The sequence below is a fragment of the Giraffa tippelskirchi genome, chromosome 10 (assembly GCF_054371585.1).
Source record: "Giraffa tippelskirchi isolate mGirTip1 chromosome 10, T2T-mGirTip1v1.2.pri, whole genome shotgun sequence".
Taxonomy (NCBI): Eukaryota; Metazoa; Chordata; class Mammalia; order Artiodactyla; family Giraffidae; genus Giraffa; species Giraffa tippelskirchi.
Window position 1 is genome coordinate 29,169,977 of NC_137284.1, and position 16,400 is coordinate 29,186,376.

The window sequence follows — 16,400 nt, forward strand, 5'->3', positions numbered from 1 at the left end:
GGGGGGCAGGAGAGGAGAAGTGAAAGCACAAAAAGAAAGTGACAGGTAGAGACTGAAGGGAGAACTGAAGATAACCCTGAAGAAAAGTGGCTATTTCCAGATTTAGAAAACACGGCCGCTGGTGGGGTGGGGGGAAATAGGCTTTTGGAAATGGGAAGTAAGTCAGTTGAACAGACCAACTCCTGAAGAAATCAATAAAAGAAAAACTGTGGTGGTATTTTCAGTTTCCAAATATTAAATCCTATCAAGAGCCTATTAGGTATACATATCACTGATTCAGCAATTCCACTGATCAGAATTTATTCTAAAGAAATAAACTCTGAAAGTAGAAAGCTATATGTAATGTTATCAATAAAATTAGTGTAATTTATAACAAGGAAAAAAACTTAAATGATTGTGATGGTTAGTTTTATGTGTCAACTTAATTAGCCTACAGTATCCAGTAATTCAATTAAACACTAATCTAGGTGCTGCTATAAAGTATTTTATAGGTATTTTATAGATATAGTAAACATCTACATTCAGCTGACTTTAAATAAAGGAGATTATTCTTCATAATCTGGGTGGGCTTCACCCAATCAATTGAAAGGCCTTAAGAGCAGAACTGGGGTTTCCATGCTAAGGAATTCTACTAGTTCTGTTTCTCTGGTAGAACACTGACCAACACAATGGTTTTAGGCAAATTATAGAATATCATCTTAAATTTTATAATGGATACTAAGGAGTAACATGGGGGAAATGTTTACTGTAAGTCAAGAAAAAAAGGCAAACAACAAATGTAGGCCTGCCTATATTGTGATTATAATTATGTAAGTAAGTATGTTTACATACAAGAAAAAAGAAAACAAAAGAGTTCATTTATTTGACTGATGGAATTGTATCTGAATTTTAAATTTATTAACAGTGTTACAAAAGTTGGTTAAACAGAGCTCTGTTATTTTTAATTGATGAAAGTAATGTATATGTTAAAATTATTAGAATTACTTGGCACTATAAAGAAACTGATACAAAACCACTGCCTGGGATAACATTAAAAAATAATCCAATACCATTTTTCAGTAACATAATTCCTTAACTCAAATAAAACGAAGAAAGACCCAGAATGGCAAAGTAGCTGGAGATCCCCTTAAGAATTTTCCACATCCTTACCGAGCATCAAGGCATACGTTCAACTTTGACTCAGGTCAGAGGTGTTTGTACTGGGCGGCTAAATATTTAACATAGTGAGGTTTCCTCTCTCCTGGCCTCTCCCAACACCAGACAATGAAAGGATTCTTGCATATTTGCTAAACTTGAATAAAGAAGTCATATGCACCTCAGTTTGAATGCTGGCTCCACTCTTACTCATTCAGTCAAAAACATTTACAGAATAGCTACTATATATTAGGAACTACGTCTACAACAGACAGCAAAAAAAAAAAAAAGAGAGATTTTTTTATTTTAAGGAAATAGGCACTATGTTAGAATTCTTTCTCTTCAGAAAAATGATTCTCTGGAGAGTAGGGTCTAGTAGACATATATTAATCAAATAATGCCACAGAGTAACATGTAAGAGTATGAATGCTTCCCAGGTAGTTCAGTGGTAAAGAATCCTCCTGCCAATGCAGGAAACACAGGAGACACGGCTTCGATCCCTGGGTTGGGAAGATCCCTTGGAGTAGGAAATGGCAACCCACTCAAGTATTCTTGCCTGGAAAATTCCATGGACAGAGGAGCCTAGCAGGCTACAGTCCATGGGGTTGCAGAGTTGGACACGACTGAGCAACTAAGCACACACGCACAAACCTAAATATATACTAATTGTCTCTAGGCCACTTAGTAAACTTGGACTTTCAAAAGTCTATCATAACGAAATTTTACTCTTAGCTCATCCACTTTCTTGTTTTGTTTTCAGTTACTTTGCAGATTACATATAGATAACTTCTTGAACTGACCAAGCAAAATCTACCCAGATACCAAATAAAAATCTCAGAATCTGGACTGGCCAGATAACTCCAGATGGGAAAATAATTTTAAATATAAGAATTTGTTATAAAATAATAATTCTTCAAAAAGTTATAGGGGAACTAAGAGTCCTCCCAACTATACCAAGCCCCTTTCTACCCATGCCACAGCCTGGAAATTAAAATTCTGCTCTGCTAGCCCATGAAGAATTGTTTCCACAGTGAAACACTATTACTGATAGACTATGGGGATCAGGGACTATTTTACTAAGTAGTAAAAGTGAGGCCAGGGAAGAGGAGGAGAGAAGGTAAAAACAAACAATAAACAAAATTAAAAAAAAAAAAACACACTAGTCATAAAATATTTGAACTAAGAAGCTGACATCAAATTTAATACATCTATATCACAGCTAAGGAAAACTGAGGCTCAGGGTGGTTAAGTGACTTGCCATAGTTACACAGTAATAATTATAAACAGGTCTTCAAATCCCAACTTGATCTCTCTGCTTCTAAATTTCCTCATCTGTAAAAGGAGTATAGAACAGTATCACTCTTATAGGATTATTCTGAGGAGTAAATGAAAAATCAAATGTAAAGTACTTAGCACTATCCCCAGTAAAAGGTCAGTTATAACAAGGCTGAGGGTGATAATTTGTTCCTGATGTCATTTATCCTCAATATACAATGAGATTGGGGGTAGAAGGTGGCTGAGAAACAGGGAGTTCACCATCCCAAACTCACTTTTTAAAAAGATCAGAAGGGAGTAGATGAAATGCTACCTATTATTGGTTATCTTTGTACAATAAAACTCTGACATTTGCTGTTGTCTTTGTTTTACCTTTTATTCTTCTGTATTCTCCATATTTTCTGCAAGAATCATGTATTACTTTCATAATAAAAGAAACATAAATGTATTTTAAAAACAAAGGGATCTGAGTAAAGACAAATTGGAAGAGTAACTGCTGTTGCTGCTGCTAAGTCGCTTCAGTTGTGTCCGACTCTGTGCGACCCCATAGACGGCAGCCCACCAGGCTTTGCCGTCCCTGGGATTCTCCAGGCAAGAATACTGGAGTGGGTTGCCATTGCCTTCTCCAGTGCATGAAAGGGAAAAGTGAAAGTGAAGTTGCTCAGTCGTGTCCAACTCTTAGCGACCCCATGGACTGTAGCCTACTAGGCTCCTCCGTCCATGGGATTTTCCAGGAAAGAGTACTGGAGTGGGGTGCCATTGCCTTCTCCGAGAAGAGTAACTATCTGATACTATTTTAGCTTGCTGGACCCTGGCTACCAACTCCTGGTGGAAAAAATATATATATCTTTTTAAATGATAAAGGAAAATCCCATAAAATGCCCACAGAATCTTAAGAGCTAAAAGCACTTTAATAGGTCACTTAGTCCAAACTCCCAACTAATAGCCAACATGAGTCAAGCACTTTACAGCTTACAAATTGCTATGCATTTATCTACGGAGCTCACCTGATCTCCCATAAAAGTAGAAGACAGCTATACTGTATTGGAAAAAGCATGCGCTCGAGTCAGAAGGACCAGTCCTCAAACCACAGCTGTGCTGTACAGCCTCAGGTATTTCAATTAACCTCTGTTTTCACTTCTATAAAATGGACATGAAATAATACCTGTCTAAGCTAACCCAGGGAGCTGTTGAAAGAATAAAGTGAGATAACATTAGTGAAAGTACTTTGTACACTATCCAAAAGGCTGTTAATCACCTGGGCCTTGCCTTCCTATCCTTTCTTACCACTCCCCACTTCGCACCCCATCCTCTAAGTGTACTACATTACTCAGGGTTCCCCAAATTATGCTCTCAAGCCTTCTAGTTTTCATACTGCAATCTTTCAGGAAGGTTCTCCTTTCCCTTCTCTTTCTACCCCTCCCCCACTGTCTTGGTTAACCCCTGCTTATCTCTCAAAATCCAATTTAGGTTCCACTTCCATTGAGCAGGCTTGCCAAGCCATCCCTATTTCAGGTGAAATAGATGCCTTTCCTCTGTCTTCACATACCACCAGTATACATATCCATGTGTCATTTTTTTCTCAATATAGTACAATTGTCTACAGACATGTTGGGTTCTCAACTGTAAATTTAAAGGTAGGCACCAGGTTACAATCTGTTTCTTCAGAGTTCGTGACAATGCCTGATGCATAATATGTGTCTAGCAAATAAATGGACTTTAGATGACAATTGAAATGTCAACCCACTCCAGTATTCTTGCCTAGAGAATCCTGTGAACAGAGGAGCCTGGTGGGCTGCCATCCATGGGGTCGCACAGAGTCGGACATGACTGAAGTGACTTAGCAGCAGCAGCAGATGACCAATTAAAACAGTTTTTCATATAATAAGTACAAAAGACATTTACACAAAATAGTATAAGGCAGTACTTTTCAAACTTGGCTGCATATCAGAATCATCTATAAATTTTCAAGAATAAGGATTCCAGGAGACTTTGAAGTAGACCTGAGATACAGTCCAGGCAACTGTATTTTTTTTTTCACAAGTAGTTCAAGCACATAGCACTAAAAACCACTGCTATACATAGCAGACATAAATAGTAGTTATAAAATTACAACAATTGTACCTAACATCTATATAACTTAACATCTTACAATTCATTTTCACGTTTTTCATTTAATCTTCACAACAACCCTGTAAGTTAGGTATTATTTTTATTTTCCAAATGAAGAAATAGAGGCCTAAATAAGTGGCCAAGTAGGTCTCTGCCTAACTTCAAATATAGTGCTTTTCTTTCTACATCTATCTCCTTCCCTAGAAAAATTATAAATAATATTGCCATATTACACAAAGTACTATGAGACAAGAGTTAAGATGAGGAAGCCATCAATCCCTTTATGCAAATCAAAGAGAGAGAGAATGAGAAAAGCTAAACCACAAAGATACAGGCAGGCAGACAAAGGTAGAGGCTACACATATAGTGTCATTTATCATCCCCAAAGATTCAAAAGGCAGATTCTATAAAGGAGAAGAATGACTTGCCAGCCTCAGTACTTACACAAAGTGAAAGGGAAAGGGACATTGCAGAGGACTGGAAGTGGAAAAGTGGAAGAAGAAAGCCCCATAAACAAGAATGAATTTCCCAATGCTGCATGCAAATTACCATACACCATCTCCATGAATAAGAGCCAAAACATAATGGAGTTTTTTAAATTAAGACTTAGATCAATTTTAGAGAATTAATCAATACCAAATAAAATCATATCTATGAAGGATCAATGAAACTCTAGTTCTTTTTTGACTTATTACTACACTACTCCTAGAGAGGGGATAATCTAGAGGATCCTGACACACAGATTTTTCCCATCTCAAAGACTAGATGAGAGAGTGGAGGAAGTTATTTATAAAAGATAAAGCTTTACACTAAAGCAGAAAAATGTATTGCACTATGTTAATAAATTTACATTGGCAAAGGAAAAACAAATATTCAGGCACAAGTGACTCAGAATACAGATAAAGTCTGATCTCTCAACTTCAATGAAAAAGTGTTATCCTATAAGTCTGCAATATCATGACCATATGGCAGAGTTTTATCAGAGTTTTATCAGCAGTTATTTTTTTTGTGGTTCTAACCATGGACTTCAGTCAGGATTTTTTTAGTGAGAAGACGTTAGAGAGTTTAGAGAGCAACTGAAAAGGACATTTCTAGTGCCCCAAAGTTAAGCCTCACAGAGTTTATGATATAGTAGCAAAAATAAAGTAACACATTTAGATTTTTAAAATATAGTTTTAAATCAATATTTAGTCATTTCCTAATGATATGCCTTTGAGTAAGACAATCTCTCTATGATACTAACTCATAAAACAGAAATATCTGTCTCATAGATGGCTGTTGTGAAGTTGAATAAAAAGCACGAGAGAAGGATGTTGTTATTTTTTTCCCTAATCATGATAAACATAAATGCATGTAAATCTTTCTTCACCAGTCTTTCTATGCACAAAGAAAGCAGGCTACATGAAAAAAAATTTTAACTTTCACCGCAATAAGCTTACAAAACATCCCTAAAATCTGCCATACAGAAAAAATTAAAGCAGCTGGAATAACGAACACGACACATAATTGCTTCTATCTGATGGATATGGACTGGAACTGAGGTCTGTCACTCTCAGCAAAACCTTGAACAAGATCCCTTCACCAGTCTAAACCTAGCCTCTTTATCGATGAAATGGAGATACTAGCAATCATCTAACAGGTTCATTTTGAAGACCGGAAAAAATATCTCGCATGGTATCTGGTACAGTGTGGTCCGCAACCTTTTTTGGCACCAAGGACTGGTTTCATTGAAGATAATTTTTCCACAGAAGGAGGGTGTTCAGGATGATTCAAGTGCATTACATTTATTGTGGACTCTATTTCTATTATTATTACCTCAGCTCCACCTCAGATCATCAGACATTAGATCCCAGATGTGGACCCCTGGGTTGGGGACCCCTGCTAGTTGTTCAATAATGTAAACTGCTGTTAATAAGTTTACCACAACCTAACAACTAGCTAACAAATTATACTTTTCAAAAGTGTTTTTATATTCAATATTTTTTTAGTTGCTTCATAAACCTGTAAGCTAGTGATAGCAACTGTTACTATCCTGATTTTACAGTTAGAACCAAAGGCACAGAGATAAAATAATTTCCATAAAGTCATGCAGTAATATCGAGACTAAATTAAGGTCTTCTGACTTTCTCTGGGTTTCATTAACCATCCACCCAAAATAATAACATTAGTCCATCTAGTCAAGACTATGGTTTTTCCAGTGGTCATGTATGGATGTGAGAGTTGGACTATAAAGAAAGCTGAGCGCAGAAGAATTGATGCTTTTGAACTATGGTGTTGGAGAAGACTCTTGAGAGTCCCTTGGACTGGAAGGAGAGCCAACCAGTCCATCCTAAAGGAGCTCAGTTCTGGGTGTTCATTGGAAGGACTGATGTTGAAGCTGAACTCCAATCCTTTGGCCACCTGATGCGAAGAACTGACTCACTGGGAAAGACCCTGATGCTGGGAAGGATTAGGGGCAGGAGGAGAAGGGGACGACAGAAGATGAGATTGTTGGATGGCATCACCGACTCAATAGACATGGATTTGGGCAGACTCCGGCAGTTGGTGATGGACAAGGAGGCCTGGCGTACTGTGGTTCATGGGGTCGCAGAGTCGGACACGACTGAGCAACTGAACTGAAGTCCTTAGGAATTAAAATGAAACAGCATAATCTTTTTGATAAACTTAAACTTTTCTCTTTACTATTAAAAAAAAAAAGTTTTTTTCCCATACTTCCTAGTCATGATTTAGAAAAATAAAAAAGGGGGAAGGAAAATTCATTAAAACCAGCAACAATAGAATTGAGAAGTATCTCAAATTAGCAACTGCTGATTCTACCTCAATTTTTGCTTTAGTTTTCCCTAATAAAGCCACCAACCTCTTAACTAAAAGATGTTTAAGGTCTGCTTATCAAAATGATGCTTGTTTGATCAACTTAAATTTAGAAAAACAGCTTTCTCCCATCTTTATGAGTATACATCACTTTATCCCTTCATTTAATTACTTCATTTCCATACTTATTATATAGTGTTGTAATATCTTTAATTCCTTAAGGACTTGAACCACATCCTATGTATATCTGTCCCAGCATGAGACCCAGCACAAGGTAGAGAAAGACTCAACAAGTGTTTATAAATAAAGAATAAATAAATGAAGCCAATCTCCCAGAAGGAAGTTAGAAAAAGAGAAAACTGGATATAGTATCTTAGGGCTAATAAGAAAGTGAAAGAAACAAAACACTTAAAGAGCTTCACAAGGAAGAGAAACCTTTGTGTGGAGTCAAACAGGTCCTTGTATGGCTTTAAGTTATCACTAGAGATGACAAAAACCACAGGAGATCCGGAAGAGACAGTTTCAAGTTAAAAAGTTCAAAAGTTAGGGTGCTTACTTAAACTTGCAAAACTAAGTGCAATCCTGGCCCAGGATATTTCAGCTGCAGTTTTCAGATCCTGAGAAAAAAAGAACAAAAGAAGAAAAAATCATGCAGATTCTGGTGGAGAAAGACAGAAGTAAAAGGGGGGGAAAAAGCTCAGTCTATTGATAAAATAAATCCCCCAAAATGTTGGAATCCGTTTGGATTTGCATACTGGACTGAGGTTCCTCTTCCTACTGAAAACTATTCTTGAATAAAGCCCAATGTAGCAGTTGGCAGTAAACAGAGTTAAATCATTGTTATATTATTCATTCAACAAATATTTGAGTGCCTGCTATACGCAGTCACTATTTCAGCCCCTGGGATTACAGAAGTAAATAAAATTCTCTGCTTTCAGGAAGCTTTCAATTAAGTGAGAAAAACAGAGGATATTAAATGGAATGGAATAGAATAGGATGGAATGGAATGAAACTGAACAGAATGGAACAGATGGGATAGAATGGAACAGAATGGAAGGAAATGGAACAGAATGTCAGGCACTTTGTGCTAGGGAAGAAAAAGGAGGCAGGGAGAAAGGAAGGAGGGAGGGAGGTGGCAAGGTAATGGTATTATCAAAGGCAGATCTTTTAACCCAGTGATTCTCAAACTTTAGCAAGTATCAGAATCACCTGGCGGATTGTTAAAGCAAATATCTGAGATCCCCAACCCTAGAGTTTTTCATCTGTACACCTGCAATGGGACAAATAATTTGCAAGTCCAACAAATTCTCAGATTCTATTGATGATCCTGGTGCAGGGACTACACTTGGAGCTAAAATTATTCTAACCCAAAGAATTAGGTAATCTCACACTCAAGGGCCTTGATTTGCTTTCTTCACTCATACATTCATTTCAAACACTTATTCAGTGCCAGAAATTTTGCAAGGCACTAAGACTAAAGAGATCTTGCCCTCAAAAAATGCACAGGTTAATATTTGCAACAGTGTGATAAAGTCAAAAAAATTTGCAACAAAGCACTATAGAGATCTATAAGAATGGTCTGTACATAAGCCCGAGAGTGGAAAAGCAACTCATTATATGGAGGCAATAGGAGGAAAAACTAAGGGACTGCTTCCCAGAAAGGGCTTCCCCGGTGGCTCAGATGGTAAAGAATCTGCCTGCAATTCAGGAAGACCTGGGTTGGATCCCTGGGTCTTGGAAGATCCCTTGGAGAAGGGAATAGCTATCCACTTCAGAATTATTGCCTGAAGAATTCCATGGACAGAGCAGCCTAATGGGCTACAGTTCATGGGGTCACAAAGAGTCAGACACAACTGAGTGACTGACACTTTGATTTCTCTCCCAGAAGTAAAACAAGTGCTTCTCCATAGGCAGGTGCAGGATGGTATTTTAGGCAGAAAGAATAACACATGCAAAAGCAGAGATGAGAAGAGAGTGGCAAGGAAGTTGTAGAAAGTGAAGCTACAAAGGCAGGCAGTACTCTAACCTCTGAGAGCTTCTTATTCATGTCAAAAAGTTTAAAATTTTATATTTAGGCAATGACTATTCAGGAGTGGGGACAGATGATTGAGTTTTGTTTTACAAAGATCTCTCTGGATATACAGTGCCTTCCTTTTAGAAATACTTGGGCTACCTGAAGAGCCAACTCACTGGAAAAGACCTTGATGCTGAGAAAAACTGAAGGCAAAAGGAGAAGGGGACCGCAGAGGATGAAATGGCTAGATAGCATCACGACTCAATGGATATGAATTTGAGCAAACTCCGGGAGACAGTAGAGAACAGAGGAGCCTAGCCTAGCATGCTGCAGTCCATGGGGGTTGCAAAGAGTCAGACACATTTAGTGACCGAACAACAATCACCTTTTGGAAAGCAGTCCTTCCTCCAAATTTAGCACAGGGCCTCATACCATGTGCTTAGTAAATGTATACTGAATTGAGTATACATTCAAAAAAGCTCTTTGTCAAGTGCTATCTCACAGAAGAGAGGCAGGTCACTACCTTCTTTGCAGGACTCACTTTGACCAGGACAAGACTTGTAAAACAGGTCCAGCAGCCTCAATTATTGCACACTACTCCCTGCATAGCTGGAGTAGAAACTAGGGAAGGCCTTCATTGTTTACAAGCCTACCTCACCCACTAGACTTTGAGCTCTTTGACAGACAGGGAATGTCTTAATAGATTCTGAATCCCCATAGCCCTAGCAGGAGACCTGAAACACAGTAGCTCTCCAGACTGCAGTAATGTTGGGTAAATGAATGACTGAATAAGCAAATTTACCAGACAGACCCATGAGCTAACTGGATAAGCTTCATGGAATGTTTCATGTTCTATCATTCAAAAATCCTTTTTTTTTGCCACTTTATTTTAATTGAAGCATAACTGCTTTACAGAATTTTGTGGTTTTCTGTCACACATCAACAAGAATCAGCCATAGGTACACCCATGTCCCCTCCCTTCTGGACCTCCCTCCATCTCCCTCCCCATCCCATCCTTCTAGATTGTCACAGAGCCCCTGTTTCAGTTCCCTGTTCCAGTTTCCCCTGTTCAGTTACAATACACATGGTATCGTAAATTTCCATGTTACTCTCTCCATACATTTCACCCTCTCTTTTTTGAGAAGTAGAGTTTCTAGTTAAGGTGAGGTGGATTTCATATGCACCTGATTCAGGATTTTCCAAATAGGAACAATAACAACAAAATGTTAACAAGCGCTGTAGTACAAATCTTACCAAGCCTCTGAGGGACTCAATGAGAAAGTTTTGCCTGAAAGGAGTTATGGGGGTGGGTGCCAGCAAAGACTTCAAGGGAGGCTTGAGGGGGTGGGGGGGTGGTACTTCAGTAAAGTCTTGAAAACTAAGTAGCACAAAAGCAAACAAGCAAACTCCTGGACCTTTAAAACTGGAAGTGACTTGCTCAAGGTCACACAGGAAGTAGGAGAAGTCATAAGGTAAGACTAATGAGATATTTGTGTACTGTCGACTCCTCTTTTCCCCTGACAAAGTTTAGACAGGGCACAAAGACACAGTAGGCAAGATTAAAGATATTTCTAGGATCAACTCTTAAAGGCTAGACTAGTGAATTCAAATTTTTATTGGTAACCATACTACTAACCCTTCTCATCACCTTTCACAGTCCTGGGGGGAAAAGTTTAAGACAGTTATCCAAAGGGTAAAACAAACAAAAACCACTTTGCTCTCAACACCCAAAACTTCTCAAGTATTCTTCCAAAACACTCCCAGCAATGTTTGCTGTGAAAATATTCAAGACAGTAAAGGCTATAATAATCACGTCTTTTGAAGTGGAATAAGAAACATAAAATAACTCCAAATCTCGTCTCCCCGTGTTTTAACGCCACAGGTTAAGAGTATTCCCGGGGTGGGGGAGGGGCGGCATAAGTCAAGCACTGTCCACTCGTATTTTTCAAGGAGTGATCCCCACGGCCAGGACAAAGGTGACTTTTCTCGTGCACAATGAACCTGTCGCCGCCTTGCTAGGTCCCCCTACGCGGTCCAGAGTTAGGATCCGAGGACCACAAAGTTCAGGAGGCAGTCGCTCCCGGAGCCGGACCTGCGAGGTCTCCCCTCCGCTGACTTCCCCTGGGTCTCTCGGGTCTCCAGGCGCCAGAGACCCGTGGCCGCGCGGGTAACTACACAGGGGGCCTTTGTTGGCCCGACAGAAACGGCCAGCCTCGCAAGAGACGCCTCCGCCTTCCCTCACCTGGCGCCCGCATCCGCCCGGCCGCGGCGGGGAATGAATGGGTCCCGGAACCCCCACCCCGCGCCTCCCCCATCCCGGCGCCGCAGCCCCGCAGCCCGCGACGCCAGGGGTACCGGGCGGGAGGCCGGCTCTCACCGTCCGCGCTGTTCGGCTCGACTCGGCTCCTCCTCCTTCTCCACCCCGGTGGCCGCGGCCGAGCCGCGGAGTGAGCGCTAGAGTGTGCGCAAGGGGCCGCTTCACTTTCTCCCGCCCGCCGCCGCCGCCGCCGCTCGCTGGCCGCCTCCCCACCCGCTCGTGCCGGGGAGTCCCCTCAGGACAGGGCGACGATGGGGGGGCGAGGGTCAGCGACCGTGGCTGGAGTCGGGGAGGCGGAGGGACCTAGGCGACGCGGCTGAGGCGGGGGCGCTTGCTCGGAGATGTGAGGAGCTCGGGTGGCCTCTGGGGGAGGAGGTGGAGAGACAGAGAGTTCTTTGAGGGGCTCTCGAGAGCGCGGGGCTCCGTGAAAGAGGGGGTAAAAGTCTGAGGGAAAAAAGCGTCTGGGGCAGAGTCAGTGAGGAAGGCGCTACAGACGAGCAGAGGGAGAAGCGGGTGTGGGGGCGAAACCGTGAGGGGCCGTCTGCGGTGCTGCCCACACCTTGGACTCCAGCTGCAGCGGCCGCTGAGCCGCCTCCCCCACCTCAGCCGAGCTATTGTACGCCGCTGGCCGGGCAGACCGCCTCGCCCACCGGCCCCCGCCCTTCCCCCGTGAGGCACAGGCGCCTTCGGAACCCCGGCCCGCCCCACCTCCCGCAGGTGGGAGGGGGCGGGGAGGGCAGGACGGACCCACGTGAGCGAGGCCAACCCAGGCGTGGGGGCGGGGGAGGGCCAGCTCCTGGAGTGACGTCATCGGCGCATGACGCCAGAGACTGGGGAAGGCAGGCTGCCACGTGACGTCATTGCGCTCGCATCTCTCCTCTGACCGCGCAAGGTCTACTGCTTCGGGCTCCTTTGAGGCGGAATGCTTTGGGAAGGTTTCAGGGTTGTTGATGTTATAGTTATGGTCGAAGAATACGGCTCACCCCCTAGTCTTATGGTCCTCTCCGCATCCAATAGCTCGGTGCCAAGCGCTGAATTTGGAAACTACCCCATCTCCTATGACCTCAGAGCCAGACGTTTATGATACAGGATTGGGGGGGGGGGGGCTCGGTCGAAAGGAGGCAAAGAAATGGTAATGGAGGTTTCAATTGTTGTTACTGACAGAAAAAGAATGGGCTTCTTTTCCTAGTTTTTCCCTATGAAGGAGGCTACATTCAACGCAAACCTTTTCCCAATGCCTCCTCTATTTTCCAGTGCAGTGTTTGCAAACCCGCTCTGTACCTCAGATTCCACACGACCAAAACTGAAACGTTTAACATTAGCGAGGAAAGGTTTGGATCAGATTCCTTTGTTTCAAATTTCAGCTATACAAATGTTAGTGATACGACTTTAACATTTCTAAGCCATAGTTTCTCTATAAGTAGTACCCGTGTATTCTTCTTTCCGTAATAATAGTTAAGTGGAGTTTAGCACGTACTAAGTCGTTTGGAATGCTGGCTATTCCTACCACCATTTCCCACAAAACTGTGACTCACATTACTTCTTGATCTTAGAGAATGGACCGTCATTCAGCAGTTCACTGACCCAGAAACCTGAACTTAGCCCCCATTCTTCCTCGCTGAGCACTCATCAAGTTGGTCACCGTCTTTGTAGAGTATCCTACGTATTTCTCAAGTTCTTGCCCTTCTCTTCACTTACCACCATCACATAGACAACTGGAGCAGCTTTCAGTCTCCAGATTCAATCCATTCTTAATGACCAAATTGTTCTCTTTTTTTTCTATTTTGTCTTGGGGTATAGCGGATTAACAATGTTGTGATAGTTACAGGTGAACAGCAAAGGGACTCAGCCATACATATACATGTATCCATTTTCTCCCCAACCAGAGTATCCTTTTAAAACCACAAATCTGATGCCATCCCCTGTTTAAGTACACTGAAAGGGTTTTGTTGCTTTCAAGATAAAATCTAAACTCCTTAACTTAGCACTGTACAACCTTGGTGCTTGCACCAGCTTGTCTAGCTTCATCTCACATGGTATATCCTTTGTTCCAGCCACACTGAAATGCAACTTAATGTTCTTTGAACATACAGTTCTTCATGTCTCTAGCCTTTCTCTTTTATCTCACTGGCCAAAGCCTATTCATTCTACAAAACCCAGCTCAAACGTCCTGTTCCTTTATTCTTTCAATTAATATTTCTTAAGTTTCTCTGACCCTTCACAATGCTGTCATCTTATAGTACTTCATGCCGTTTATGGCATGTAGCAGACAGTGGGGTAACTGTATTTGTGTATGTGACTCCCTGAGCTCCTTTAGAGCAAGTCATGTTCCTACCCATACTATCCATATCCCCGGTATCTAGAATATGCCTGACACATAATATGTTATGAAAATGTACTTAATAAATGATCACATAGTACGTACCATGTGCCAGACAACTGTTCTAAGCACCATCTCTTTTAAACCTCTAACAACCCTCTGAGACAGTCTACTGTTATCCTCCACCCCTCTATTTTATTGGTGAGGAAACTGAGGTGCAGAGGGGTTAAGTAATTTAACCCAAGGTCATAACCCAGTAAATTAATTCTAAACTATTTTTGGATAGTCTCAGTGGTGGGCAGAATAATAGCTCCCTAAAAATGTTCACATCCTAATCCCCAGAACCTATGAATATGTTGCTTCCTTTCACAAAAGGGATTTTGCAAGTGTGATTAATTAAAGGTCTTGAGATGAGGTTATTCTGGATTGTCCAGGTTGATTTAGTGTAATCACAAGGATCCATAAAAATGGGAAAAGTAGGCAGAAGAGTGAGGAAGCAGTAGATTAGACTACATAAGAGGCCAAATGTGAGATGTGATTCAGTGTGAGGAGCACTCCACTCACCTTTTGAAGACAGGAAGAGAGCTACTGGCTAAGGAATAAAAACGACTCCAAAAACTAGAAAAGGCAAGAAAACAGATCATTCTTTGAGGCCTCCAGAAACTAACAGAGCCCTGCCAACACCTTGATTTTAGCCCAGTGACACTTATTTTGGATTTCTGGACCACAGAACTATAAAATAATGAATGTTTGTTGTATGAAGCCACTACAATTGTGATAGTTTGTTACAGCAGCAATGGGAAACCAAGAGTCTCAAATCAAGGGTGACTGCTCTATGCTAACAAGTGAGAGGGACTCCTTGTTAGAGGTACAAGGTTCTCAGCTGCATCCTCCAAATGTCTTCATCCCAGGCCTCAGGGTTCCACCCCCTACCTATGGGAACTGATTTTAGAATAAGAACAGTCAAGGGGTCTCTGACACACCAAGTATTACATTCCAGGACTGATTTTCAGCATACTCTCCTCTCTAGCTGCAGGAAAAAAGGATTTTTAAAAAACCTTTCATGGAGGTCTTCTGGATCTCGTACATGCCCTGAGTTGATAGGTGGATGACCTGAATCTAAAATTGTCTTTTATGATATATAACAAAATCCAGCTAATTCCATGAATTATAATATCATTCAAGTTCTAGGGCACACAATCTCAATGTTGACTATATCTTCCCCAAGGAAGTGAAAACTTGTTCTTACGTGGGCAAAAAAACACCTAATTATAAAATTAATGGTTTGTGTCCTCCAAGTTCAGTTCAGTCACTCAGTCGTGTCGGACTCTTTGCAACCCCATGAATCGCAGCACGCCAGGCCTCCCTGTCCATCACCAACTCCCGGAGTTTACCCAAATCCATGTCCATCGGGTCGGTGATGCCATCCAACCATCTCATCCTCTGTCGTCCCCTTCTCCTCCTGCCCCCAATCCTTCCCAGCATTAGAGTCTTTTCCAGTGAGTCAACTCTTAGCATGAGGTGGCCAAAGTATTGGAGTTTCAGCTTCAACATCAGTCCTTCCAATGGACAACCAGGACTTATCTCCTTAAGGATGGACTGGTTGGATCTTCTTGCAGTCCAAGGGACTCTCAAGAGTCTTCTCCAACACCACAGTTCAAAAGCATCAATTCTTCGGTGCTCAGCTTTCCTCACCGTCCAACTCTCACATCCATACATGACCACTGGAAAAACCATAGCCTTGACTAAACGGACCTTTGTTGGCAAAGTAATATCTCTGCTTTTAAATATGCTATCTAGGTTGGTCATAACCTTCCTTCCAAGGAGTAAGTGTCTTGTAATTTCATGGCTGCAATCACCATCAGCAGTGATTTTGGAGCCCCAAAAAATAAAGTCTGACACTGTTTCCACTGTTTCCCCATCTACTTCCCATGAAGTGATGGGACCAGATGCCATGATCTTAGTTTTCTGAACGTTGAGCTTTAAGCCAACTTTTTCATTCTGCTCTTTCACTTTCATCAAGAGGCTCTTTAGTTCTTCTTCACTTTCTGCCATAAGGGTGGTGTCATCTGCATATCTGAGGTTATTGATATTTCTCCTGGCAATCTTGATTCCAGCTTGTGTTTCTTCCAGCCCAGCGTTTCTCATGATGTACTCTGCATATAAGTTAAATAAGCAGGGTGACAATATACAGCCTTGACATACTCTTTTTCCTAGTTGAAACCAGTCTGTTGTTCCATATCCAGTTCTAACTGTTGCTTCCTGACCCGCATACAGGTTTCTCAAGAGACAGGTCAAATGGTCTGGTATTCCCATCTCTTTCAGAATTTTCCACAGTTTATTGTGATCCACACAGTCAAAGGCTTTGGCATAGTCAATAAAGCAGAAATAGATGTTTTTCTGGAACTCTCTTGCTT

The 16,400-nt window shown here is 41.6% G+C and overlaps 1 protein-coding gene across 27 annotated transcripts in view; it reads right to left on the reverse strand.

Moving 5' to 3' along the window:
* The window catches only part of PAK1 (p21 (RAC1) activated kinase 1), a 276,797-nt gene that overhangs the window by 154,999 nt on the left and 105,398 nt on the right, over positions 1-16,400 (reverse strand). For 6 of the 27 annotated variants that reach the window (XR_014067788.1, XM_081537515.1, XM_081537530.1 and 3 more), the window contains exons 1-2: positions 11,724-11,756; positions 7,889-7,949 (exon numbers count right to left, since the gene is read on the reverse strand). The exons of 5 other annotated variants lie outside the window; for them this stretch is intronic. The gene's annotated coding sequence lies outside the window, so the exon portion shown is untranslated. Of the gene's footprint in view, positions 1-7,888; positions 7,950-11,588; positions 11,757-12,222; positions 12,377-16,400 lie in introns of those variants that run through there. 16 more of the 27 variants (XM_081537533.1, XM_081537531.1, XM_081537512.1 and 13 more) reach the window with 5 other exon arrangements.